This window comes from Neopsephotus bourkii, unplaced genomic scaffold (assembly GCF_033783945.1).
Source record: "Neopsephotus bourkii isolate Nb327-2 ecotype Australia unplaced genomic scaffold, CSIRO-AGI_Nbou_v1 NB_1346, whole genome shotgun sequence".
Taxonomy (NCBI): Eukaryota; Metazoa; Chordata; class Aves; order Psittaciformes; family Psittacidae; genus Neopsephotus; species Neopsephotus bourkii.
The window spans coordinates 567,195-593,952 of NW_026901826.1; the positions used below are offsets into that span (position 1 = coordinate 567,195).

A 26,758-nucleotide genomic window follows, 5' to 3' on the forward strand; every position below is an offset into this window, starting at 1 on the left:
TACAGTTTTACTTACAAAAAGCAGTAGGAACTGGTGACACTGATGATTTAAGAAGGCACAGGAGACAGCTCCTTACCGTGGTTTTGAAATGTATACTATGTCCTTGTGGTATATCCTTCCCTTACAGTGGTACTCTCTTCCCCCGCAATTTCCAATGTTTCTTCTCTCCCCAACTCCTGAAAGACCCCCCCCAAATGCTGTCAAAACAATCAACCCACTGAAACGGTTTAATTTTCAGGTGACAGAACCCCAGAATAAGGCGAAGTTGTGCTCTGGGCTGTATCTGGACTGAGCAATTGTTTTGTTCAGTTTGACTATATCAAAGCACTAAACGTTATATTCTACATACTACATGTAAAGCAAAAATATTTCTATTTAATGGCAAAATTAATTGAAATAATTATTTTTCATCTATTCTTTAAAACATATCATTCAAGGTGACGAACTTCTCAACAGGGAGCTGTTCTATCAAAATAAATTCGATCTGTTCCAATGATCTGTAAATGAGACTGAAATACTCATGTGGAATAAAACATTTGGTGAAAGATGTGGTGAAGAATTCCCATGGATCTTTAAAAACTATTCCAATGTGAAATTTTGTGTCAGACCAGATGATATAAAAGATACATTATGAAATGTAAAATATGAGCTATTTTAAATTTATTTTAAAAGCATGTGTTTCATCATTGAAAAACAAGTCTCCAGTAGTTAGAAGCACTTAATCTGATCAGGTTTCCTGACCCCAGTAATAAGAAATGATCTTTTCTGATAATCACAGCATTACTTTTATACTTTAGCTATTCTGGAAGAGAAAATGCCATGATATGGTGGATAATCATTTTTAGACTAGGTTGTAATGGTACGTCCGTGCTTACATAATACTTAAGTCTGTGCTGCTATCTTGCTAGCTACCTCAAGATAAAGATTACAGGTACCTGGTCTCTTCATAGGCTTTTACAATAAGATAACCACCATGTTTATTTATTTAATTCTTCCTTCCTTGCCACACTGTTATTCAGACAGATGTGCACCACATATGTTTCTAAGAAGTAAAGAGAAAAGGCTTTAAAGGTTTCATAAGACATCAACAGTGGGCAATGTTCAGAAATCATTTGGTGAGTGTTGGGAAGCAGAAACGGATGCAAAATTCAGTTGTGATACGTAGATAAGAACAAGGGAATGATTCCCATCTCAAATATAGTTGCTTAAATATAATTCCAGCAATGATGTTCCAGTAGCTAAGGAGGGTACAAGGAATATCCATTCTCCAAATCCTGATTATACAAGTAATGAAATGAGTCATAGTCTCTTATAAGATATTTAAGATGGTATAAAAGATCAAAAGCTATAAAAGCCTTTAGAATGACTCAGAACGAGGAAGATAAATTGATAGTGTCCTCACACTAGCAGGAAATTCTTTGGGGGAAAATTGCAAATGATACTAGGAAGTGGACTGTGCTCATACTAAGAAGGGCTGCTCCACAAAATATGCTCTGAATCCCCAAATCTGACATGGGAAGTTTCTGTCAAGACTCTAGATGAATTATTGGTTCAACTTTAAGCATGTAATATCTGCTGACCACATTTTCCAAATATTCACAGCATTTTGTTTCAGTGGATAAAATAATTCACAGATGTTTTAGCATGCCAAAATTTGGCTGTGGTTTAAAGCATCATGTTAAAGGTTTGGTATATGCTTGTATTTTTAATATTATGCAGGTTTATCTTTTTCTTTTAAATGCAAATATGCTGAGACAGGAAACCTGAACTGGGTCAGTTTGTGGCCCCATTACAATTTCATGTCTCCGTATGCCCATGCTGCAATTAAGGAATTACTTATTCATCTTGTTTGGCTGCTGACCCCCAGCTCTCCCAAGTTAACAACACAGGCATAGGTATGAATTAGGCCCCCAATTCTACTTCCACGTCAGCCACTATACACCTCCTGTTCAGCTCAGGGAGAGGACACAGTTTAAATCAGTTTATGCTGACAGGTCTCTTGTACCTGTCTGTACTTCCCTCCAAGTTGCCCGGAGGTGGGGAAAGTCTTCCGGCAATTGGGTGGAAAGCATCATGGAGTGCTTCAGCTGCAGCTGGAGGAATCACTGGAATAGCCCCAACAAAACTTTGTAACAGGCACAGGGACTTCAGTCTGAAAACTGGTGTCAAAAATAGAGTGAAAATTGTAAATACCTGAGTGAATACAGCTTTATCTACCTTACTAACTGGATTTTAGACATCTGGATCTAAATCTGTGGCTTATTATCAAGGAAAGGAAGAGATATATGAAGGAGGGCCTGCATAATAGGCCCTTTCCCAACAAAACCCTGAATAACTAATCTTTATGATCTGTGCAATCTGTCTTCCAACTGTGGCTTGACATACAGAGCTAAAGCATCCTGTTATTATTTACTTCACAAAGTGGTGGGAAGGTTTTAAATAGATTGTGGTAAAATGTATGTATTTTTTAAATATAGGTTTGATCTAGGCAGAACAATACAGAATAATGGAAATAATATTGAGCATTGCTGCTGTCAGGCTTAGTGAAAGAGTGCTGTGTTAGTGTTTCAGCAAGGTCTAATACAATGTGAGAGAAGAGGGTGGAGGAAAGGCATCTCCAGTAGGTATGGGATTTTGAAGAAGACACTACAAAGTTGGTGCTAACCTGAAATCCAATAGCACACGTAGTTTGCAATGTTCTCGCCTCATCCTCATTTAAAAAAAAATTAAAATGGAAGTGTTTGTATTTAAGACAGAAATATTATTTACATATGTCTGTGCTGCCTACGTTGGCATCCTTTTAAAACTGACTTCAACAAGAAATCCAAATGTGATATTCTGTAAGTTTAAATGAAGCCCAAAAAATGTACATGGACCTGCTTGAACAAGGCCAGAGAAGGGCCCCGAAGATGATCAGAGGGATGGAGCACCTCTCCTATGGAGACAGACTGAGAGAGTTGGGCTTGTTCAGCCTGGAGAAAAAAAGGCTCAGGGAAGACCTTATAATAGTCTTCCAGTACCCAAATGGTGCCTGTAAGAAAGCTGGAGAGGGACATTTGACAAGGGCATGTAGTGACAGGACAAAGGGTAACGGCTTTAAACTGGCAGAGGGGAGATTCAGATTAGACAAAGGAAGAAATTCTTTACTGTGATGGTGGTCAGACACTGGGACAGGTTGCCAGAAAAGTTTTAGATTCTCCATTCATGGAAGTTTTCAAAGCCATGTTGGTTGGAGCTTTGAGCCGCCTCGTGTTAGTGGAAGGTGTCCCTGCCTGTGGCAGTGGCGTTGGAACTAGATGATCTTTAAGGTCCCTTCCAACTCAAACCATTCTATGATCTCTTTTCAGTGTCTTCCACTCCCACCCATTTCCATTCCCATCACTGTATGCTCTCTTTCTGAAACTCCATGTTCCCCACTTCCCAAACTTGCCTGCACCTAATGGTCACTCAGATTTTCCTCAAGATGGTGAGCTTTTGGCCTACTCAATGGCTATGTCTACATTAGCAAGTCATGCTGGACCAGTCAACAGCAGATCTATAGAGTGTAGTGATGGATGTGGAGAGCCCCATACCCTGACTTGCGTGCATTTTACTCCCATACTCTACACCCAGTCAAGGCCTGAGGACCGGATATTCATTGGCAGCTGAAGATCATTATTAAGTGTTCATGTAGAGATCATCATCTGGGTTATTTCATCTGAGAGGATGAAACTTCACATGCTTCAGTATAAGTCAGAGATATGAACCGAAGCTTTATTAATGGAGAGGATTTGAAGATTGCTTAAAAATGTTCTCATGACCTGAACTACAGCAGTAATTGGAAGACATACTGCAAGCACATGAGCTTCTGCTTTTCAAAGACATAGATATCCTTGAATTAGCATTTGAATTGCTCATTTCTGTAATACTGCTTTCCAAACCAGGCTCATCCTGAGTGATGATGTTAACAGTGCAGATACAGCTAATGAGCAAGCCACACTCAAAACCCTCGTAAGGCACAATGCTGTGACTATCCCTCAAGTGAGGTGGTTAAGTTATACATGAGTGAACTTAGGTATTCAGAGCACAGTAAAAATGAAGGGCAGACTTAGAAGGAGGAAGATGCTTTTGGGTCAGGCTGAGAGAAAGGAATACTAATACTAAACAGTGTTATAGTGCTAATCCCTTTAACTTCCTCTCTGGCCTTTGTTGCCAGATCCCTACAGGGGCCTGATTATTCAGGCTTTGCTCCTGTCTTCCCAGTCATCTGTTTTGAGCAGAGCTGCCTCTTTCCATAGATAACAGGGAGCCAAACTGCAAAAGGCAGCTAGTGTTTCTTCAAGGTGGCAGGCAGCTTTTTACTGTTAAAACATTGTAATTCTAACAAAGGTACAGAATATCTGCTGACCAAGCATGTGAATGTGTTTAGGAAGCTATACCACTCCGAAGTATGGGAATATTGTATCTGTGTTGCATTATTTCTTATCTCTGCTAACCATGGAAGGATCTTTTCCACAGAAAAGCTCAGGAGTACATAAAGGCACCGTTGTTTCTTGGAATTAGTGAAGCTATGAAACACATGAACTTTACCCCTTGCCTCTACAAAAGGTCTGCCAATTCTATGAATTTTAAATCCATGGGAAATTTTTGTTGCCCTCGGCTTTTGAGTTTCAATGGCTAAAACTCTTTATGAAGTTATGCTTGAATGCTATTTTCTTTATAGCCTCTAAAAGAACACCTTATGCTTTTCTGCATTCATAACCCTGAGAAAAAGATGAACAAGTGTTCTCTGTTCAGACAACCATTGTATATTATTTGGCTTGTTCGGTTATTTGAGTGTAGTGATGTAATTCCAATAAATTCAAGAAACACTAAAATGTGTTTAGCAGTTTCATGTTTTAAAATAGGGGAATAAAAAGGCTGATGTTATGATCCATGAAGGAGCAGCACACACAAGCTGGGGCTAGGGCACAAGAAAACTGGAACTCTTTCCTGTGTAATGAGCCATGCATGGCAAAGAATGTAAGGAATGGCTGGCAGCAAAGAGCTATCTACAGTGATATAGTCATTTTATATTCCACTAAGGCCTTGTTATTTTAGTATTTAAACAAAATTATGCTTTAGGAAATACGGAGCTTATTGCACAACTCTCGTGAGGAGGAAAATCAGACTTCAAAGTGTTGGGCTATCATTTAGCAGAATTACATCCATCAGATTCTGATTTTTAGCTGGATATATTGGAGATGAAAGGGAGGAAACTGATTCAAGAAGGCAACAGTGGCATACTGAGCATTGGAAATGTCAAGGCTCGTGGGCAGATGCAAACAGCACTTTTTTGTCTTATGACTGAAACTTCACTTTTGCTTACTCGAGATGCTGGGCAGATAGAACAGCCTGTATTTTCAAAAGTCACTAGTTATATATTAAAGGGATCTCTTTTTCAAAAGAGTACTAACCACTTACTCCTCCGAAACACTGGAAACAAGATGACATATAAAAGATACATATTGTTGTATGCCTTTTTGAAAATGTAATATAGCAGTAAGAAATTCAGTTTCTCCATCTCCATTATAAACCAATATCATAACCAAAACCATTTGAAGATACATCCAGGCTACTGCATCAGAAAACCAAAGATCCTGATTTAAGAGCTTGGATACGTTTTTGCATCCATATTTTCTTATATAGAAGACAGTAGCTTCTGTCAGGCAGCTTATCCACCACTTCCCTATTGTGAATCTTTATTTCTAGTTTAACTGTTAGACATGCTCCTAAATTATACATCAGGTAGAAACTACCAGTAAGGCTTGGGTCCAGATTGATAGTGTGGACAAACAGCAGATTGGCAAAATGTGTAATTCACTCTTTGCCTCCTTCCAGGTTTATTTTGCTGACACAGCAACGTTTTTCCTTAGCAGAAGGAACAATGACTTGGACATCACGGTCATTGTCTGTGAAGCTGGCCCAGACAGCCCTATACAGCTATAGATCTGAGAGGCTTAGTGTGAATTTGATACCTGAACATTTAGTTTTTGACCTGGTGAAGATGTAAGTGTAATGACTTCCACCCTCAGTGAAGCTATAACCCACTCATGTCACTCACTGGGTGGCTAGTGCAGGCTCCATTTTGATGCAGAAAAAGAGTTGAGCTCTTGTGGCAGTGCAGAAACACAAACAAATAAAAGTCCAGGAAGCACATATAGAGGTTTTCCATTTTATTTTATATCAAAAGGAATAAAATTACAGCTTTTAAGTATTTTTTTCTAAATCCTGTTTCTGAGTTGCATGCAAATGAGAGTAGTAATGATGAAGCTCTTGCTTGCCTATGATGTTCGCATTGTTGTGGACTGTGATGGGAAGAGCTGAATATCAGATCCATTTTCCCTGACTGCACTCTGCTAACCAATTCACAAACCAGTTGTCCTGGAAAAGTCAGCCTGTTCCTGGTGCTGCATGTCATCATACAATTCTTTTCTGCCCCACAAGCACCTTAGAAAGATAGATGGGGCGCTGAAGGGAATCTTGATAGTATTGACCATAGGAAGACATCCATTCCCCCCCTACATCTAAACTCTATCTTTCCAATATGTCATTTTCCAATATAAACAAATATCTGCTTCTGAAGTACGTAAGTTTTAAACAAGACTGTGGCTGTGATTCTTTAAATATATAAAGTAACAGAATAAAAAATATGTATGAGAATGCCTTAAAAGATTGTATTCTTAAGATGGTTAGTCCTTAGAACAAACATTACTCAAAGTACTAGAGATCTTTTCCAAACAAACAATTCATTGTGAGAACTGTTATACTTCACCTGGTACAATAGAGTGATATTTATCTTCAGACTAGACAGAACAAATCTTCTTTTTAAGCTCCTGTGGCCCTTTGAGTACTGCTCTATATTCAAAGTAAAGAAAGACATTTATCAGAGAATCTCAAGTGGATGGTGAAGTAGTATGCTTTGAATGGTTTATATTCTTCTCCATTATTTTAAACTCTGTTTTGCTTTGCATCTGAAATGATGGTAGGTTATCCATGTTCCTGATGCAACATAAAGATTTGTGACATAAGGGTTTTTGTTTGACTATTATGGGGAAGGGATGTTACACAAATGCTGCTAAAAAAATTAACATAAGTTACTGATTGGGGGCTTAGTCTTCCTATGTCTGATTTTCACTCTTCAGACCATTAGTGGTACACATATGAATGACTCTGTTCATAATATTACTGGATGGTTTTCCTTGTTACTTAGGTATAAAATCTGAATAGTATAATTTATTTTATTGACTTCTGGAAGTGAAAATCATTCTAGGAATTGTGGTCAGCCACTTGATTCTTAAATGTTTCCCCATATAGTTAAGTCATTTCTAGGATCTCTCATGCAGCAAGTCTTTTGTTTTTGTTGTTGCCTTTTCCTTGTATGCACATAAGATACTGAGGTTTCTACACAACTGAAAGAGATAATGTCTAAGGAAAGGCTGATAATACCTCATAGTTGTGAGACCCCACCTGCAGTACTGTGTGCAGCTCTGGGGCCCCCAACAGAAGAGGGACGTGGTGCTGCTCAAGAGAATCCAGAGGAGGGCCATGAGATGGTCAGAGGGCCAGAGACCTCTCCCATGGTGAGAGGGTTGGGGTTGTTCAGCCTGGAGAAGAGAAGGCTCAAGGGAGACTTTATAACAGTTTTCCAGTACCTAAAAGGGACCTACATGAAAGCTGGAGAAGGACTTTTTACATGGTTGTGTAGTGACAGGACAAGGGGGAATGGCTTTAAATGGAAAGGGGGTAGATATAGATTGGGTATTAAGATAATTCTTTACTGTGAGGGTGGCGAGACACTGAACAGGTTGCCCAGAGAAGTTTTAGATGCCCATCCATGGGAATTTTCAAAACCGGGTTGGATGGGGCTTTGAGCAGCCTGGTACTAATGAAAGGTGTCCCTGCCCATGACATGCAGCTTGAAACTAGATGATCTCTTATATCTCTTACAATCCAAACCATTTTATATTTCTATGATCTTAATAATATATGCTTTTTATTTGAGTAGTAGCATTTCATATTTTGAAAAAAATATGGGGAGCAGAGCTTTTCTGCTAAAGGCATTCTATGCTGTGTGTGTAATAAAATCCCAGCATGAATAGAAAGCAAAATGAAGTATTAACTTTCTTTTCTTTGTAAGAGTTAAAAATGTTTTGGTCCTGTGGGATTTAATGTAAGTGATGCTGAATGTTTAGTCTAGAGTCCTCTATTCACCTTTGAAAAGCCTAGGTTGTAATCTGATTTAGGTGACAATTGAAAGAGCTCAGTGGTCTCAGTTTAGTTCCTTGTTTATGAAACCACCATCACATGCTTAACACATTGCTGAGCATGGCAATAAGGGACCAATTTTGAGGCACACTGGCTGCAGTAAAAAAGGCAAGGAGTATAAACTTGCCTTAAAAAAAATAGTCCAACAAATTAATTTCTTTTAAACAGCATTTACTGAAATTTTGCAAAGTTGAATGCTCCCTACTGGATAGGATGCCTTTATTCTCACAGGTGATAAACTGTTCTGCATTACAAATAGCAAAGATTTTGGTACTGCTGGAAAAGGAATCCTCAGTAGGATGAACTGCATTATGGTAAAAGTGATTTGCATTGGCTTATTAAAGACATTGGTATAGCACAATCTGGCCAGATGTTGTATAGTTGGGTGGGCATTAAGTCAGAAACTATGCTAGACTAATAAAATGCTATGATCAGCATCTTCAGTCATCTGTTTACATTTGGCACATCCTGAAGTTGTAGTAGATGTGACAGAGTAGTGTAAAACTCTGCAATAATAAATTAATTAAAATAAGTTGATATTGGAATAAATGAAAATGTGGCATAAGAGGTAAAGACAACAAATAAAGAATATCTTTATAAAAAGGATGTCTCTCATCCTGCATTATTAAATTCTGAAAACCCCTATTGTAGCTTTTGAAAAACACTATGCTAGTTAATTCCATTTCTGTGACCAAGTGTGGATGAAAAGCTCTGTATCACAACCATCAGTAAAGTATTTTGCAAAATACAGACCAGACATAGCAGAAGAAAGTTGTTTAGAGTACAGCACTTCAGGGGGCTAATGTGTGTTAAGGCTACTTCCCGAATGGACCATAGCTTAATCCCTGTGCTGTGTCAAGATAGTGCTTAAAAATCACCCATCCAGGGAATTGCTTCTGGATGCTGATGTGCTAGGTTGTGGGGGTGGAGTTAAGGGGGTGAAAAAGGGGAGGGTTTATGTATGTATGGCTCATATTTGAGCAAGAGGAAAAAGGGAAAGAGAGAGAGAAACTTGGCTGGCCCCAAAAGGAAAAAGAGAGAGAGAACAAAGCTTCCTTCAGTAAACTCAGACAGTCACATAATCATAATTTCTGAGTTCTTCACATGATAGCTACCCTACTATCACTACTCTAAAGAGAAAACAAGATGGTGAAATCCAAAGTCAGCACTGGGGGAAAAAAAGGGAGGGAAAAAAAGATAGCTTGTAAATGAAGCAGGGCTTACCCTGGAACAATAACCTTAGCAGTGATAGCCAGGCTCCTGGTGAACCACTCGGTGGACTTTTTAATCAGTCTTCTCAGATGCAGAGTGCCTGCTCTTTTCAAAGTAGGTTCTTTGTGTCAAAGGAGTTTAGCATTAGTAACAGAATAACAAACACTTTATTGTGTATATGGAGGAAAAAAATTCCTTTCCCCAGCTTCCCTGCTGGTAATTCTGATACGTCAATAATATTTCTATATTGCTTGCTTGTTTATTTTGTAGATTTCTTTTTTGTATCCAATTATTACGAAGTGACTTTAAAAAATCAATGTGGAGAAAACACATGTGTTTTCTGGTTGGCTAAAACAAATGAAGTTTTACTGAGGATAGCATTAGGTCTTCTTTGAGCCTTAAACTTTTAAGTAAGTGGTGGCTGTGCCATTGCCTTTTGAATTCACACATGGCTGCTAACATATTTAATGTCTCAGGATTTCTTGTGCATGCCATCCATGCTAATAGGAGGAAAAATTGTTGGTTTCTGATCTTTTCCAGGGAATCTCTCATTAAGTGGCTGGTATGCTCAGTTCCTTGAGCAAAGAAGGTAATGTCAGTCTGACTTCAGTGCTGGGGAAGGTTATGGAGCAGATCATCTTGAGTGCCATCACGTGGCATGTACAGGACAACCAGGTGATCAGGCCTGGTTGGCATGGGTTTATGAAAGGCAGGTCCTGCTTCTGAACGAAGAAAGGCTGTGGGGCTCCATGGCAGATGGTGGTTTTGGCACTATTGTGGGAGTGGATGTCTGTGCTGATGAGGAGCTTGGAAGGAAGAAAACACAGTGAAGGAGCTTAACACATCAGTCTCACAGGATATAACAACTATATTTACTCCAACTTCTAGTAGCAGCAAAAATGTCCTTTTTGGCATACTGCAGTTACTTCTTTTCTCCAGCATCTCAGGTAATACAATACCTCTTCATCATTCCTTGTGGCTGGAAGGGAGATGATGAGTGTTTGTGTTATGCTAGGGGATTTTCTCAGCTGAGGCAAATGCAAGCAGAAGACAGTATTAGGTTGATCCAGCAGGACACAAGGTAGTGAGAAAGTGTGACATTTACACCCTTGCATCCACCTGTAACAGTCTGTGTTTTTTAAGGCTGATATAGTAAGTCTCCTTCCTGTCAGGGGAAATTATCTGCCAGCCAGGTTAGTTTCCCAGAAAAGAAGTTCCTGTAGGCTGGATGTTGTTTTAATAAGTGCACTGTGGCTGTCATTCAACCTTTGGAACAGATTCTTTGTTTTGAAAAAATCGAATTATTCTTTATTACACAAAACACATCATGATCTTGAATCTACAACAGATTTGTAGAAATCAGTGCAGAATAATCCAGAGGTGGGTTGTTCGGCCTGTCTTGTCTGTCTTTTTTTTTTCTTTGCTGTTGGATATTGCTGAACCCGTTTGGTAGCTTTGTGAAATATGGAAGGACATGAGCTACCACCTGAAGCAGCTACCTGGAGCAGCTGCGGCTATGTCTGACTAGTTCACAAAGACACATTTATTCTAGTCGGCATCAGTTAGATGGAGAAGGTGGGAAACAAAAAAAGAGAAAAAAAGAGAAGTTATTGCATTCCTGAGCTGATAATACATACAGGACTGACGACTGGCAAGGAAAATGGCAGAGCATAGCGGCTATATCTACTGGCAACTGAAAACTGAGTTGTCAACAAAAGTGGCTAGAGAATAACCCAACGTAGTCCTTCTTTGCAGCACAGTTACTATATTTTTTTGAGGGACTTCTGCTTTGTCTATTTGATCTAAAGAGAGCTAGGTAGAATAAACTAGTGATAGCTGTGGCAAGCAAATGTTACCTGGAATGTAAAACTGAATTTACAATTAATATTAAAATGCCATGCAGCTTCACTATGTAAAGCACTACTAGGCATCACATCCACTTTTGTGTGAAATTACTGCTCATCAGTTCCAAAGCTTAGAAGTAATTGTTCATCTCATTGCCATGGGATATTACGAAGGCCCAAAGTATAAACGGGCTCTCAAAGGAATAACTGATGGGAGATGGGCACACAGATGGCATTCCAGCTGCCTATTTCAAGCAGTAGAGTGGGTATTCCTGGGAGAGGTTCCCTCAGCAACTGGTTTGTTCCTCAGTTTTCTCTGAACTCGCATATCTGCAATGGCACATAGCCTTTCCATGGAAATGGTGAAGAGAAGCTTTTGGTTAATCTAGCATGACTGCTTCCTATGAAAAAATATGTCTGTATTAAAAATCTGAGGTTTGAGTAGCTTAAAATTAATAGCTGCAATATATATTATTCTCAGCTAGTCTACTCTGTGGCATGTTAATACCAGTCTTGTATGATCTTTAGCTTTTGAAACACATAATTGACTGTGTGATGGCTTCTTCATCGACAGACACTTGATGTTTAACACCTCGAACAGTTAGAGGAATTTGTGATTCAGGATGGAAAATTTCATGCTGTAGACCTGAAAGTTTCATAACAGTTCTTGCTTAAAGATATTGTTATTGCTTAAATAACTAGCTGATTTTTTTTTCTTGAGTCACTACTGGAGACTTTGTACTTAGGTTTACGTGCTAGACCTTATTGATATCTAAGCTTTTTCTTTTTCTCTTACATGAGAACAAATGTATTGGTTTTGATCTATGAGGTATGCTTTTAGTTGTAATTTATGGTGTAATTTATGGTAGGTTACAGTTGCAGGAGACTCTTTTGAAGAAAAGCGGAAAGTAAACTGTGTCTTGTCTCTTGCTTTTGAGGGAAAACTTACATAGACTACAGTGATAGTGACACTGAGAACTGCAGGGGCTCTGGAGAGCCTGCAACTTTACTGACAGATTCTTCTTTCAGCTTGATTGGAGAGAAGGCTTTCATAAATCCTTAATCGGTAACGAGCAGTGGTTTTTCTGTATAGGTATAGGTGCACTACCCTGATGAAACACTGACAAGAGAATAAAATGTACGACATAAGAAGAAAGATGCCAGATAATTAGAGATTTAATGATAAATGGAAAAAAATGTCTGTTCTGGAACCCAAGATTGTCATCCATTTGATTTCTTGCCATTCATGAGTGGAAGAGAGTGGGAGAGAGTGATTGGTAGGATTAAATAAACTGTACGTTTATTTGCAAAAGAAGCTCCTTGCAATTCACATTAGTTTGAATTCTCTCTTTTTTGTTTTTGAACTGAGAAAAAAATTAGATGAACAGGTCAGTAGTGCAGAAGTGCAGACAAAAGTATGTAATGCGTTACAGTAATTTATATTTCTTTAGAGAACCAGAACAACATGAATAAACACAGAAATCAAGCGTAATCAGCAAGGCCAGTCTTTGTGGAGATGTTTTCTTTAGCAGGCTCTGGAGGTCTGTGTTTAAATTCATCTTATGTGAGGTTACACAAACCAGCCTTTGAACTAACTGAAATCTAGACTAAGTATATAAACTTATGTTTTAAGCAATCTGCTTTCCATTGAGAACACTGAGTATTCATAATCCTTTTCTTTTGCACACTTGTGTTTGTAAATAGTTACATCTCCTCACATGATAAACTCTTAAGAAAGTAAAGTAAGGGTGTGTAGATGTTTCCATGCACATGGAGGGTCTCAGTCCTCCAGCCTTTTGGAAATGTGAAGGGCACATAAGTCACTAGATGGGCCCTGTGTTACTGAGTAAGGATTTGTGTTCCCTGACACTTTGTTTTGCATGAGTTAATGTTCTTTACTAAAAGGCACAGCTTTCTCTTACTAATACATTTCAAGTATTTTTTCAATTTGCTAATGGTCCTTACTTGTTTTGAGATGTACTGGTAAAGTGAAGGTAGGAATATCCCTGGAAGACAATAGATACACCCTCAGGACTAAAGATCATTCCATTAGCATACACTTGCTTTGGTTCTAATCCTCTAGGTATTTGTCTATATACATGGCTTTATTTAGTATTCTCAGGAAATTCATGTCTTGGACACTGTGTCCTAGTGTCAGCAGATTGCAAATACTGCTTTCAGTAAGGAGACACACCCTTTATGCGAAAGCTATTGAACTGTGGCTTTAGTTGGAAACAACTGAAGTTTCAGCTGCAGTTCACATGTATACATGCAAATTTGGAAGACAGAAATTTATCCCGTAATTGTGTAATTGTGCTGTCTTTGGCTGTGATAAAGTTAATTTTATTAATATACAAAAATAGATTCCAGTATGCAGTCCTAAGTTTGTAATTACAGTAATAGTTTGGTAATGGAGCAAGATACATACTTTCCAATTATTATGTAGTTACTTGGGAATACATCAATTTCTATCAGACAAAGCATATCCTGTAGGAAGTATGTATGGCAAAGAGAAATATAGTTGGACTTGCCTATGGACATAAAGTGTATGAGTCACTAAAGAGAACGTCTCTAAATACCAAGTTTAATGAGGGTATTTAATATCTATCATTCTTGCTCACTTTTCTGCAATTTTTCAGGAATTTTGAGTTAAATGTAATTTTTTTGAAAAGAAACCTGGACCTATTTCTCTATTCTTTGTGGTTCAAAACTTGCATAACTTTCAATGAATATGTTGGCGTAAAAGCAAATAATAAAGACAATTTGGTACTTACTAAGACACTTGAACATGGAAATACTAATAGTGCTTTATTGAGCATTGAGCTTGCATTTGCAGAACAAATTGGGAATCTCAACTTTCAGTTTTTAACACTGAAGCATCACTGTTGCCTTCAGCAAAACTGGGATCTAGGAATGAGGCTAAAATACACTTAATTCATGGAGATGTAGATTCATAATACTACCTGTAATAATAATCCTTTTGTGAGTTGCGGGTTATGTTTCAAAGTTAAGAATATAAATTTGAAGTAGTGCTTTAATACAGTTCCTCATGGCTACTGTATGGAAGCACGAACAGATTCAGGCAGTGGTTTTCAGGTTTGTTAACATGGTATTCATATCCCAGTTTCCCGAATCAGATCACATAGAGATAAAGCATAATTGGTCGTCCTCTTTATAAAGCACCTCCACTGAAGAGATTAAGCTGCCTGTTATGCTTAAAAAAAAGAAAAAAAAAAAAGTTGATTTTTTTTTCGTTTAAATATGAAAAACCCTCAAAATTAAAAAGCCTCAAAATTAAGACTGATTTATAAACCTCCCAAAGTTTCGAGGCTTCCTACGTTTGAGAACTCATTGTTCTTGCATCACGTAGATTTAATTGCTTTTCCAAATACTGTATCAGAAAATGTGACTTCAGAGGATGTCTTTGGAAACTTCAGGCTTCATGTTTAGTAAGTTGCAGATCAAGTTTGTTTTGGCAGCATACTGCTAAAAAGCAGTTTACAACAAAGCAAAAGAAAAAAAGATTATCTTTTCAGTGTGAAACCTTTTCCGTATGATGAGTTTGAATCCTTTAGGCTATGCTGCAGAAGACATAAAAAGGATCAAGCTCCTCTGGATTTGGCTGGGGTACTTTTTGTTTTTTCCCCCTCCCCCATTCTTAAGCTTGCATTTGCACACTGATATGCTTCAAATCTTATTTTAATAATTTGGTCCTACTGATGTTTTCATGCTCCTGCCCTGATCATTCCCTCAGTGTCCTTTAAGGGGACAGATTAGAATTCAGTGCTGTATTGTTAAGCTAGCAATTGGAGACAGAAATTAACCTCTCCTTTCTCTATCCAAAACCCCAAAATGCAGCACTGAGCAAATGGCTTCACTGATCACAGGGAATTTTTAAAAGCAAGTCCTGCGTAGCAGTGAAATGGGATGGGAGTAGCTTTTATTTTTCCCTCTCCCTGCCTCATCTCTCCCCCTCAGCCCCCCCCCAATATTACAAAGAGTAACGTTGTAAAGAAAGGGATTTTTGGGGTTTTTTGAGTTTTTTTTTTTTTTTTTGAGGTTTAGAAAGATTCTATTTTGTCTGAATAAGGGAAATCTGATCTTTGATGCTGCAATTCATGATCTATTCACCTACTGTGAATCAAGTACGATGCATTGCTCCTCCAGCAAGGCATAAAGCGTTTCAGGATCACATGCTGCTGTTGAAATTAGAGTTTGCCCTTCTCCAGAGAGCATTAATGGTGGGTGATTTATAGCATGGCTTATTGGGTCAAATTCAAATTACATTTAAATACCATTGTAAAACGCAGATGAAGCATTAGAAGGGAAAATGGCATACCTGCGTACAGTCAGCCATTGCTGTATTAAAACGACCATCAATAGGACAACAGAGGGGGTTTATAGCTCAGAGAGCAGTTAATATTAAACAACCTTTTGAAGCAGAATTGGTACTCTGCATTCATGTGATACAGTCTTGTATTAAGAAGCTGCTCATTGTATCACGTGAGATGCTTTTGCTGACATGACGTTTCCTAATTACCCAAGAAACAGGATGGCCTTTTTTTTCCTTCTATGCCCTTGATGTACAAAGAGAATCACTATAAGCCTGGCAGCAGCACCTGTCAATCTAAAAATGTATGTCCCCTGTCCATCAAAATAAGATAGCAATAGAATTCCACAGGTAATGAGCTTTAAAACAAGGACTGTATTTCTGTTCTGCACACGAAGTGGGTGGCACAGAGAAGTCTCTTTCATGGGCAGAGGGCAAAGCGGTAAAAACAAAATTTTGGAAACTGCATATTAAGATTTCCAAACCATCAAGTAAAAATCTTACTTCTTAGCTTTCTTAAAAACCCACCCTGACCCATTTTCAAGTTCAATCATTTTTACCAAGACATTTGTGCATGATTTAAAGTGAGACAGCTGAACCCAAGAAAAAGCTGTACTGGATGCTTGTGTGTTTGTGGGTCAGTGAATTCTAGTAGTGACCAAGTGTTCAGTTTTGTGCCCGTCTAAGTTGCTTCTCCCAGTCTCTCCAAGTATTATCTTTTTCTAGGATTTTCAATATTTTTTTGGAATCAGGATTTCGTGTAACTTAACTTGGCACCTGCTTGTTTCTTGTTGATCAAGCTCCTAAGGTGCTGTTTCTTGATTGCAAGGACCATTGTAACTGGAATAATGCTGACTTATTATGCAGCACAGCTGTAAGATGAGCAGAATGTGAAGCATGCTCTTTGCCACTTCCTTAAACAACAGGATTGCACTGGCCAAACTCTTCCTATGCAGAGCTGACTCTGAATTCTGCAGAAACCGAAGGCTGCACTGAAAATAGATACATTCTGGATATTCTGTCATCAGAAATATATAATTTAGAACTCACACATGATGAAATAATTTTACAGTAGTTCAATAGATGGATATTCATTAAGTATCTGAGCTTTAAGCTATGTTAAATTTACATATGTTAACTTACCTTTTTAGTAATATATTAGCTCAGAGTCTTAGATTTCATTTCTTGACAACCTGATTTGGCTAGGGACAATGTTAGTTTAAATCTAGTGAATCTTTTGGACGTAGTTTAAGAGATTACTGCCACCAGCTATCTGCATCTTTCCCCTTCTGTAACTTTGTACAACCATATGCAGCTTAAGCAATCATTTTTTAGTTTGTACCTTGCAAGGAAATTTGTGAACCCTGGCCCCTCACATAATCTGATTCTGTGGCTAAGATGGCAACTTTCAGCAGAAAAGGACCATTGGTGGCTGACACATCTCATGTTTCCTTAGTCAGATTCACCAAAGCTTTTAGTGATCACTGTAAGTATGCAAATGCACAGCTGTGCTAACTGACCTCTGAAGATGGTATCTTGTTAAACTGTGATAATGCTATATGACTTGGCTAGCAGGGCTTTCATGAATTTAAATAGGTAGCCCAGAGGAAAAAGGCTAGAAGTCATATATTTTATACTTCATACAAGAGTTCAGAAGTGGAAGAAGAGAGATTAGTACTGTAGAAGATGTAGGTGTTTCAGATGCATCTTTTACCATAAGCTAAGGTGCTTGAATGATAACTAGCTAGCATAGCCAGTGGTACAAGCAGTTTTTGAGGCTATGGGCTTGAACCCATAATTATTTACTTGCGTATATGTGCATAATCATGCGTGTGCAGTGAAAAGTACGCTGAAGCCTTCACAGACATGCTGTCATTTAGGCCATGTAGACATAAGTTTTGACAGGTTATTCCAGCACCGTCTGTTAAAATGTTACCCTTAAACTGAAGAAGCACACATGCAGAAACCAAGGCAGATGTATCAATAGAATTCAGATTATCGGAATTTCTTAGCAACACTTTCATGATTGATTGAGGAGAAGACTTTAAATATTAAAAATCTTTATTTTTTGAAATGGTGTTTCAGACAGTGGCTGGTTGTCTGCAAGCAAAGGGCATGAAAAACTCAGGCTAACTATCATGTGGACAAAGAGAGCAGTAGAGCAGCACCTGCTAATAATAATGGTCTTTGGACTGTTTGATCCTAAATGCATCTGGACGATTGTGAACCAGCATGGCTGGAAGAGCAGTCCAAAGAAACTGCATGATGCTGTTTAATGAAAGATCAAGGCCAGGATGTGAGCTGAGGAATCTAAAATCCTTCCGGCTAGGACTTGTGCTGTGGCCCCTGCTGGGCTGCTTATAACTTGACTATAGATTATGCACTTGACTATAGATCATCCATGAACATTTTATACCATGGAAAAGAGTCCCAGTAACCGTAATCCCTTTGCACATCTGTCTTGCTTTCTGCATGCTTATTTTGCCTGTTATAAGCTGTCATTCCACACACATGCAAACTGACATTGCCAGCAGAAACCTTTAAAACCTTATGAAGAGTGTGCGTTTGTGAGGACTCTGGTCTGTTTTTTTCAAGGGAATGAAATGAATAGGAAATTAAATAATCACAACAGTTGTTTATTGTTTCAATGAGAACAAAGTGCAGGCTCCTCCATGGAAGAAAGACCAAAGACTGTGGATTTGCAATCTTATGTTTAAATGTCTGAGGTACCTTTCGTTTCACTTTGTTGTTAAAGGAGAGCATTGAAACATGAAAAATGGGAACACGAGGAAACAATTCTTTCCTGCTGTTTCCACTTTGCATGATTTTTTAACACCTTTGTTGGAGACCAAATGTCTGCTGTGACTTCAGTCAAGATTCTTCCTGGGCACTTTACTGACGCATTTGTAGTTTTCTGTTGCAGTTTACTGCTTACACTTAAGTTAGGCTAAAAAAAAATGGAATAAAATAAGCAGCTGCTATCATCTTGTGTTTCACCTGCTGAATTTCAGAAAGTGAGGTCTCCATGGTGTTTATAGGAAGAAAAGTCCTTCACTCCGGCACTGTGCCCTTCAGGCTTTCTCCACTTCTGGCAAACTCCTGCTGGTCATTGTGATGTTAAGTTTTTGAGTAACCTTTGAAGAAAACAGTGGGGAAAAAAAAAAAAAAATGAACTGGTGTTTTACCATGAGTCTGTCTTGCAGAGTTCTGCTGTTCTGGAGAACAGCAATTTTGGAAATACTCATTCTGTGTGTGACAGGTTTGGCCAGTCCAGGTTAACCTCTTGCTAATTGCACTTAGGTCTGAGCTTATCCTCACCTAGGCTGCGGGATAGCACCATCCCACTGCAGCCATTGGGCAGAGTGCTGGGATGCTCTGCAAGAGATCTGTTTCTTTCTGCCTTCTCACTCCACCGAGGCTGGCCCTTGGGAAGGAGAGGAGATATTTTGCTGAGGGAGAAATATGAAGGGCTGGCTTTGGGAGCATGGATCTGGCGGAGGCGGTTAGGTGGAGCGGGTTTTCCTGTAATTGTAGGGGAGATTTTCCTGTTGTGTTTCAGCCACGAATGTCTCAGAGTTGCAGACACAGTCAGTGCTGCCACAGGATTACTGGGACAGTGGTAGCTGCTACTGCCTGTCCCAGCTGGGCTCCCGGTGCTTTCCAAGAGGATCCCTGTCTCTGCAGCAATGTTTCACCCGGAAGATGTAGGGCAGGATCCAGTGGTGGGTATGCGGCTGGGTGACTTGTTGGGAACTAGAGCCGACGCACATGTATAGGCTTGCCATTGCAAGTAATTTAGGAAGTATTTTATTGCATTTAGCAGTTGTGAGGGAGGAGCTGAGGTTTTCTCGGTTGCTGGGATGAATTATGTTTTTGGTACTGAAAACTCAGAGGGAAAAAAAAAAGGAACTTTTTTAGCAAAGAGTATTCTTTTGTCTTGTGTTTTGAAACAAGGGCTTATTGTTGTCTTTCTAGTTGTCATAAAACTAATAAGAGAGATAAAGGGGGTACAAGCATCTGCATACTGTTAGCAGCTGGAAGATTATAATTCTGTTTTAAAAGTAATAGATGAAGGCTGAGATATGTGTTTAGATGAGAAGAATGAAAAAAATATGGTCATTCCCAAAAGCCTGCTGCAGTCCTTATGCAACGACTTTCAAATCCCACTTATTTACTTATAATTGATGAAGTTACATAACCTAAAATGATGACACATTTAAGTATGACTGCTGAGAGGTCATGTTTTTTCAAAAGATGTAATTTTTGGCATCAGTATGCTCAGAGTGATGGTCTGGTCACTACAGTTATTTCATATGCAAGTTCTGTATCCACAAAAGCCCACAAAAGACACCATACATTTAAGAGGATCACAAGCATGCTTAGTTCACAGGTACAGAATTTCTAATGTGATTTTCCCAGTACATTTTGAGAGAAGCATTTGTCTGAGAGCAAGATAAGCTGACCTCTACTCAACTTTTAAAGTGGATATTTAGCAAGCTCCTGGAAAAAAAAGCTTGAGACTAATAGTTGAGCAGATGCATGCCAGTAATTCTTTCATGAGTGCAACACTAGTTATTGCAGTAACACTGACCTGCTTGCCAGCTGGCAGGAAATGTATGATTTGTTTTAGTTTTTTTGAGATAAACCGTGAGACTTTACATGTTCATGAGGAACATCTCAAAGGGGTGTAATAAAGCTATTGTTTTCTCTTTCCATGCTATCTTAAAAGTTACTAAGCTATTTTATAACACTGAGGACCTTTTGCTTGAGAGGCCTGTTTGGGTATTGATTCAGTTATTCAGAAGCAGTTGCTCATTTTAGTTGTCTTTTCCTGCTTCCTTTTGGGATGTTCTGAAGACTATCTGCAAGTCAATTAATTTGAGGATGTCAAATTAGTAAATGGTCCAACCAAAATACTAAGTAGCCCAACCACCTATAGCCAATGGATCCTTTACATGTGTGCATATGTATGTGCGTATGTGTGCATGTATTGAACAGAACACAGACATAGCTGGATGGTGAAAAAGCATTATCTATTCATTTCATGAGGCTACTCAGTAAGGCCTTTCCTAGGATCAGTATCTCCTTGAGCACAGAAGAGCTGTACAAACCAACCACCACCCATATCTCGTGGCTGGAGGGAATCAGGATGCTAAGTAATGAAGATCCTGTGTGGGAACAGCCCAAAAAGACAGCACTTTCACTTGGCAGAGTGAGTTTGAATATAATGCTGGATCTTCCAGCTGTTGTACATTTTCTGGTTGATGTCAAGTGAGGCACAGGTAAATTGGATCATTTTTTCTTATCACTTCACTACCTGTTACCTGGTTTCCTAATTCAGCTAATACAGCATCTCTCTGGTCATCAGTAGGGTTTTAAAAGACTGCTACTATTTACCACTTCTGTCTCTAGCTATATTGCTGGTACAATGCAGGCCTTTGCTGTTCTTAATTTCTTAGCTTGAAGCAATGCAGTTTTGCCACAATGTGGTTACTAAAAACCTGCGAGGCAAGATTATGTGGCTGTGGTTAATCATTGGTTTTGTCTCAGGTCTTTTAAAAGTCTTTAAAGGGTAACATTCTTGAAGGATGCAAATGAACAGAAGAAAATATTTGAGATCACCAGGGTTAATTGTGGTATGTTTCTGCTAAGTGACACTTTCTCAAGAAATAAAACACACATGGGTGTGCCTCTGGTAAGCAATAAAGCATTACTGGCTCTTTGCAAAAAGTACCAACTGAAATGCCTTAGAAAGTCCTCAAGAGATTTTAAATGGCACTTGCTTCCTTCTTAGGATTTAGCTTTATTAACAAGGAATGAAGACTAAAACTGTGCATCTCATTGTGAGCGGGGGGTGGTACTTCACTGAACAGGCTGGGATGGGTGTCTGAGTGTCTTCAGGGCAGAACAACTGGCTATTGTTAACCACTACATAAAACTCTGTACTTCTTTCTTTTCTCAGTTGATTTTTCTGCTTTAACTTTGTGTCCTGTTGTGTTGAGGTCAGAAGTTTTACTCATGCACTAACCATTCTCGGTTGTTTGGGTTAATAATGCCATCTGGTAATGCCAAGCAACCTGAGTAGAGGACTAATAAAGTAGTTATTACACAGCTTGGTATTGAGACTGGGAGAAAATTAACCCTTTGAAGCCTGTTAGAGTTCTAGTGGGATAGCAGGAAGGAAATTGATTAGCAGCTGGAAGGACAAGGGTCTTGCACCTTGTTTATGATCTGAAGTATGGGAAGGCAAGCTGCTATTTTGTCTGAAAACTATGAATAAAGTATAGAAGTTGAAGATAGTTTTGTTATGCCAAGCAGGCTGGTCTTCAGACAGTGCATCTGGTGCTCAGGAACTGTCCACATGCCCTTTACATGAAGCAGAGATGAGAATCGTCTGAATCCAGAAAAGTCCCCTTTCAGTAATATCAGCTGGAAAGGGACTACTTTGGGATCATTCTCCTTCAACTCAGTTCAGATGTCTCTCGGATCTCTGAATACAGGGAATGATAGAAATGATTCATGTTAGAATTACTGGAAGCAAATTTCTCTAAACAAGCGATCGTTGAGCTAATAACAAAAGAATAGCTATAGATTCTCCATTTTCTTTATTTTGAATCTCAAGAACACTGGAAATAGTTACTTGTTAGTTGATGTAGTCTTAATTTATGTTCTTAAGTTCCTTTCATACCTGGAATAAGTACAGCTAGAAAGTGCAGATCATTTAATCCTGAAGAGTATGTAAAATAGTTTAGATGAGACGGCCTGTTTCTTTCTGTTGATTACCAAGGGACCCTACAGAGATCAGCTGAGATGAATGCACCCTCTGTGTTTAGGAACAGCTATGAAGCAAGAGAGAGAAACTGGTTTGTCGTATTTGTTCTGCTAGTGTTTCTGAGGCACAGATCCAAAGAATGCTCATAAAATCATTGTTCTAACAAAGAATAGAAACCTGGTACCCTACGGTGAGGTGGCAAAAACATACTTATGGTGGCCCCAGTGACACCAGTCGCACAGGAAATGTACCCACTCTCCTTCGAGCAGGCCTTGGGGGGTGGCAAGAACCTGCATGAGGGTTCTGATCCACAAATGGAGGAACAGCCATGCCAGTTCCCATTTGGTTATTCGTGGGCCTAGGAAGCCCATGCTGGGTGTTTCCTGTACCAGTGACAGAAGCTTCTTCCAGAGATCTAAAATAGATTACCTTCAGAGCACAGATATAATTTGTTCCTTATCCTCTGCCCTTCCATGCTTCACAGCTAATTTCCTTTTCTAATTATGTGATTACAGTCTTGATTTTTAAATACACCATCAATCTTACGGAGTTAAGTGTACTGAGAGTACGGCAAGCATAAATGAATGCTGAATAGTGGGATATTTTGCAGTTGCTGGAATCTCTTTGTAGTCTTTGCAAATGTGCAGAATATAACTCAGAGAACATGTGTTCTCTTAAAAGAAGTCAAAAACCTTTTATAAGCTTTTTTAAGAATCACATATGAGGAGCAGAGAGCAGGACAGCAAGAGGCTAACATTGTGTGCCTTGTAATGCAATAGGGATAGCTTTATAAGCAAAAGGAGCTCTAGCTAGTCAAAATTGCATCTTGCAGGTAATTTAAATTCAAGAGTCCTGTTGGTGTGAGGTCACAGCTTCACACCTGTTGTCGTTCCTGGGACATTTCTTGCTGCTGTTTTAAACGCCCTCTTTGATAAGAAAGCAGACCTTTGGTGTTCTTGCTTGAGAACTCATAATGACACTATCTAGGTGGAGGCGATGATTATGAATTTAAGTAGTATTTACGATTACCTTTACATAGCTGCAGGAAAAGAATTCTTAGGACAACTTAGTGGAAAGAGAATGCAATTATTTCTTTAAGCCACCCTAAGATCTGCCCTGAAATATTGCAGTACCTTAAGGGGCAAGGTGTTTCCAAGCTGTGCTAAATTGCGCATCTGTGTGTGTGAACACATATGACTAGAAGGCATGTCCTGAACTATATCTGGCTATTTGTGTTGCTGTATCATCTACATTAAAAATCAGGGAGTACCATGTCGCCTAAAGCATTACACAGGTGAAAATCCCAGCTGGGGAAATATGAGAGATTTTCAGCTCTTCTGTGCAACAGAAGCCCTTTGAAAATTGGTGGGGTTTGGTAATTACTATTTTGGGTAAAATTATTCTAACTTCCTTTTGTTGCAGAGTAGCATCCATCATCTAGGAAGCTCTTAGATTGAAATGAGTGACATATATATATATAGATATATAGATATAGCAAATTGTATATATGTATATAGCAAGTTGTCCCCTTTGGCAAGTTATGGAGTTACTCCAGTTGTTGTTTCCCATGCTGCCAGTGTCAACAGCAAGATGTGTATTTGATCCCTCAGTATTTGTTGTTGTATAGTTGTGATATACCTCAGAATAAATACCAATTTCACAAATGAAGAGTGTGAATTTGGTTGAAGAGGTTTTTGGAACTGATCTTCAGCCATAAATTTGTTAGGAAGTCACTGCTGATGCCAGTAGACTGATTCACACATGCTAAAGATTAAACAATGCTTTTCTTGCCCTGAAGCGTTTTGAGGAAATATTGGATCTTGTATCTAAAGAATGTAAAGCTACTAGAGTTGCAAGGATATAAAAAATGTATGTCAGAAAACATTCTTACCAGTATGGGTTTATGCACACGTGTAATATTGTGTCTAATATATTACCATAGATAATATTAAGTCAGCTATTTATTGTTTTGGGATTTACAGGGCATGACCTTTTTTCTTTTCTTGCCTGTTAGCTTTTGAGGCTCAGTTATTGTTTTAGATCCCAAGAAAAGGAATATGTGATGTTGTGCCAAAGGCTTTAATTCTGTAAGATCTTCATCTCACCGAATAACATGGAGGATTTGGCTTCTTGAAAATATGTTCTCCTATTAGCATACGTTTTGACCAGAGAGGGATGTTGTCTAGGCTTTATATCACTACAAGCAGCACAGCAGATGTGCTTTTGCTGTATTAATATCCTTTGAATGTTGCAAACAACTATCTCAACGTCATGGAAACACTGCATGTAACTTCTAGACAAGGCAGCTAATCATTCTTCTGTCAATGAAAATGTATGAATAGGATGAGCTAGTAATTTTCTTTCATGCTGAGTATTTGTTTTTCCATATCAGGAGCTGTTGAACAGGCACTATCCTTTGAATATTTATTAATTTGCACTGCTTTGATGAAAAACAGTGGAAAAACAAGTATTTGCTTGCTTCAGGGTGTGTGCACCTTGCTTTTTTTAGTATTATAGAAGTTTTCATTAAACATTTCTAAAGGAAAAAAATACGAATTTTAATTATTCATTTTACAATACTTTTCCAAATTACACTACTTACACGAATATCTCACTAGCTGTGCTGCTGGCAATTACTAACATCACAAGCACTTACAGACTTCAATGTCTGTGCTGCAGAAGATAAAGCTTTGGGACAACCTGGGCTATGAAGCAATCCATTGGCTTAATCGCATTTGAAATGTGAAACAATCACATTTACTTGTTGCAAGGAAAAGTTGTTTCCAAGACAATTTTCTGTGTATCCTAGAACAGGATAGAAAATGGCAAAAAAGAATAGCATTTATTAGCCATAGCAGATTTTATGACAATAATATAAATTTAAAATTTACATTTTATAGAGCATTTAACAGAAAAATACTGTTACTTTGAAAATTACTGCTGTATACTATGATGATAGCATGTTTAAGCACTCCACAGTTTATTTGGGTTTTGCGTATTGACTGTAATTCCTCTTGTTCTGTAAACCTAGGATGTATATATGTATGGACATGCATGCATATATGCATAACATGTAAGTATGAAATGCAATAAAATACATTTCTGTTATGCATAACATCTCAGTTCATATTGATATCATGGCAGTTTAATAAATTTGATTTTCTAACTGAAAAAAATTGACAAGTATTTTCTACAGAAAGACTTAATCTTCAAGTTTTTGATCTTTAATTTAGCTTGTGGTCTTGTGTCCATTTATGAACATTCCTATATATGAGTTTGAAGGATGAGGGCTGAAATAGCTGTACTATAGTAGGCATTTGGTAGTAGCCTTAACACTGCAAGTTGCTAGAAAATGAATCTTTAGGAAAAATGGTATTAGAACCTGCTTGGGAGTATTTTGGCCATAATCCACAACAAACTGTGATTTTGCCAGAGAGATAACACATTAAGGAATTTTTGAACATGGCACAAGTCTGGTTCTTTTTTTTCAGTGTTATTTGTGTAGTATGAAGCTTAAGCTTTCCAGAATGGCCTACAGCTCTGTTTCTTCCTTCAGTGTCACTTAACTGAAACAGCTTTAATTCATGCAAAGAGCTTCATGTTTGGTAGAGAGGAAAGTGAAGTTTCATAGGACATAGTCTTCCACCTTTTTTAACTCCTGGTAGACTCTTTTCTCACCTTCCCTGAAAGCTGTAGTTGCAGCTGGAATAGAAAAGGAGGCAACACATGGCATGCTAAAACATTGCCTGCTAACTTTATTCTAATAGCTAGGGATTTATTCTGTGTGGGGAGAATTCTGTAGTGCTTTACTGAGAAAAAAAAATGTCCTAAGTACACTGGAAGTTTTAACACATTCATTTTTAAATGTGGTTTTATACTTGTAATTGATTTATCGTGGCTGCGTGCCAGGTGCTGACCAAAGCCCCTCTATCATTCCCCCTCCTCAGCTGGATAGGGAAAGGAAATTATAGTGAAAAGTCTATGGATTGAGATAAGGACAGGGAGATCACTCACCAAGTGTACTGTCAAGGGCAAAACAGACTTGACTTGGGGAAAACAGTTGAATTTATTACCAATCAACCAGAGTAGGATAATGAGAAATAAGAAATAAATCTTAAGACACTTTTTCCCCCATGCCTGCCTTCTTCTCAGGCTCAACTCCAGCCCAAATGTTTTCTGTCTCCTCCCCTACCACAGGTGTAGGGGTGTGGGGAATGGGGGTTGTGGTCAGTTCATCACACATGATCTCTGCATCCTCAAATGAGGACTCCTCACACTTTTACCTTGCTCTAGGGTGGGTTCCCTTTCACAAGA

At 38.6% G+C, this 26,758-nt stretch overlaps 1 protein-coding gene across 3 annotated transcripts in view; it reads left to right on the forward strand.

The window, feature by feature from the left end:
• MID1 (midline 1) overlaps nucleotides 1–26,758 on the forward strand; it is a 243,164-nt gene that overhangs the window by 110,501 nt on the left and 105,905 nt on the right. The window contains exon 1 of one of the 3 annotated variants that reach the window (XM_061366463.1): nucleotides 18,541–19,394. The exons of the other annotated variants lie outside the window; for them this stretch is intronic. The gene's annotated coding sequence lies outside the window, so the exon portion shown is untranslated. Of the gene's footprint in view, nucleotides 1–18,540; nucleotides 19,395–26,758 lie in introns of those variants that run through there. 3 annotated transcript variants of the gene reach the window in all.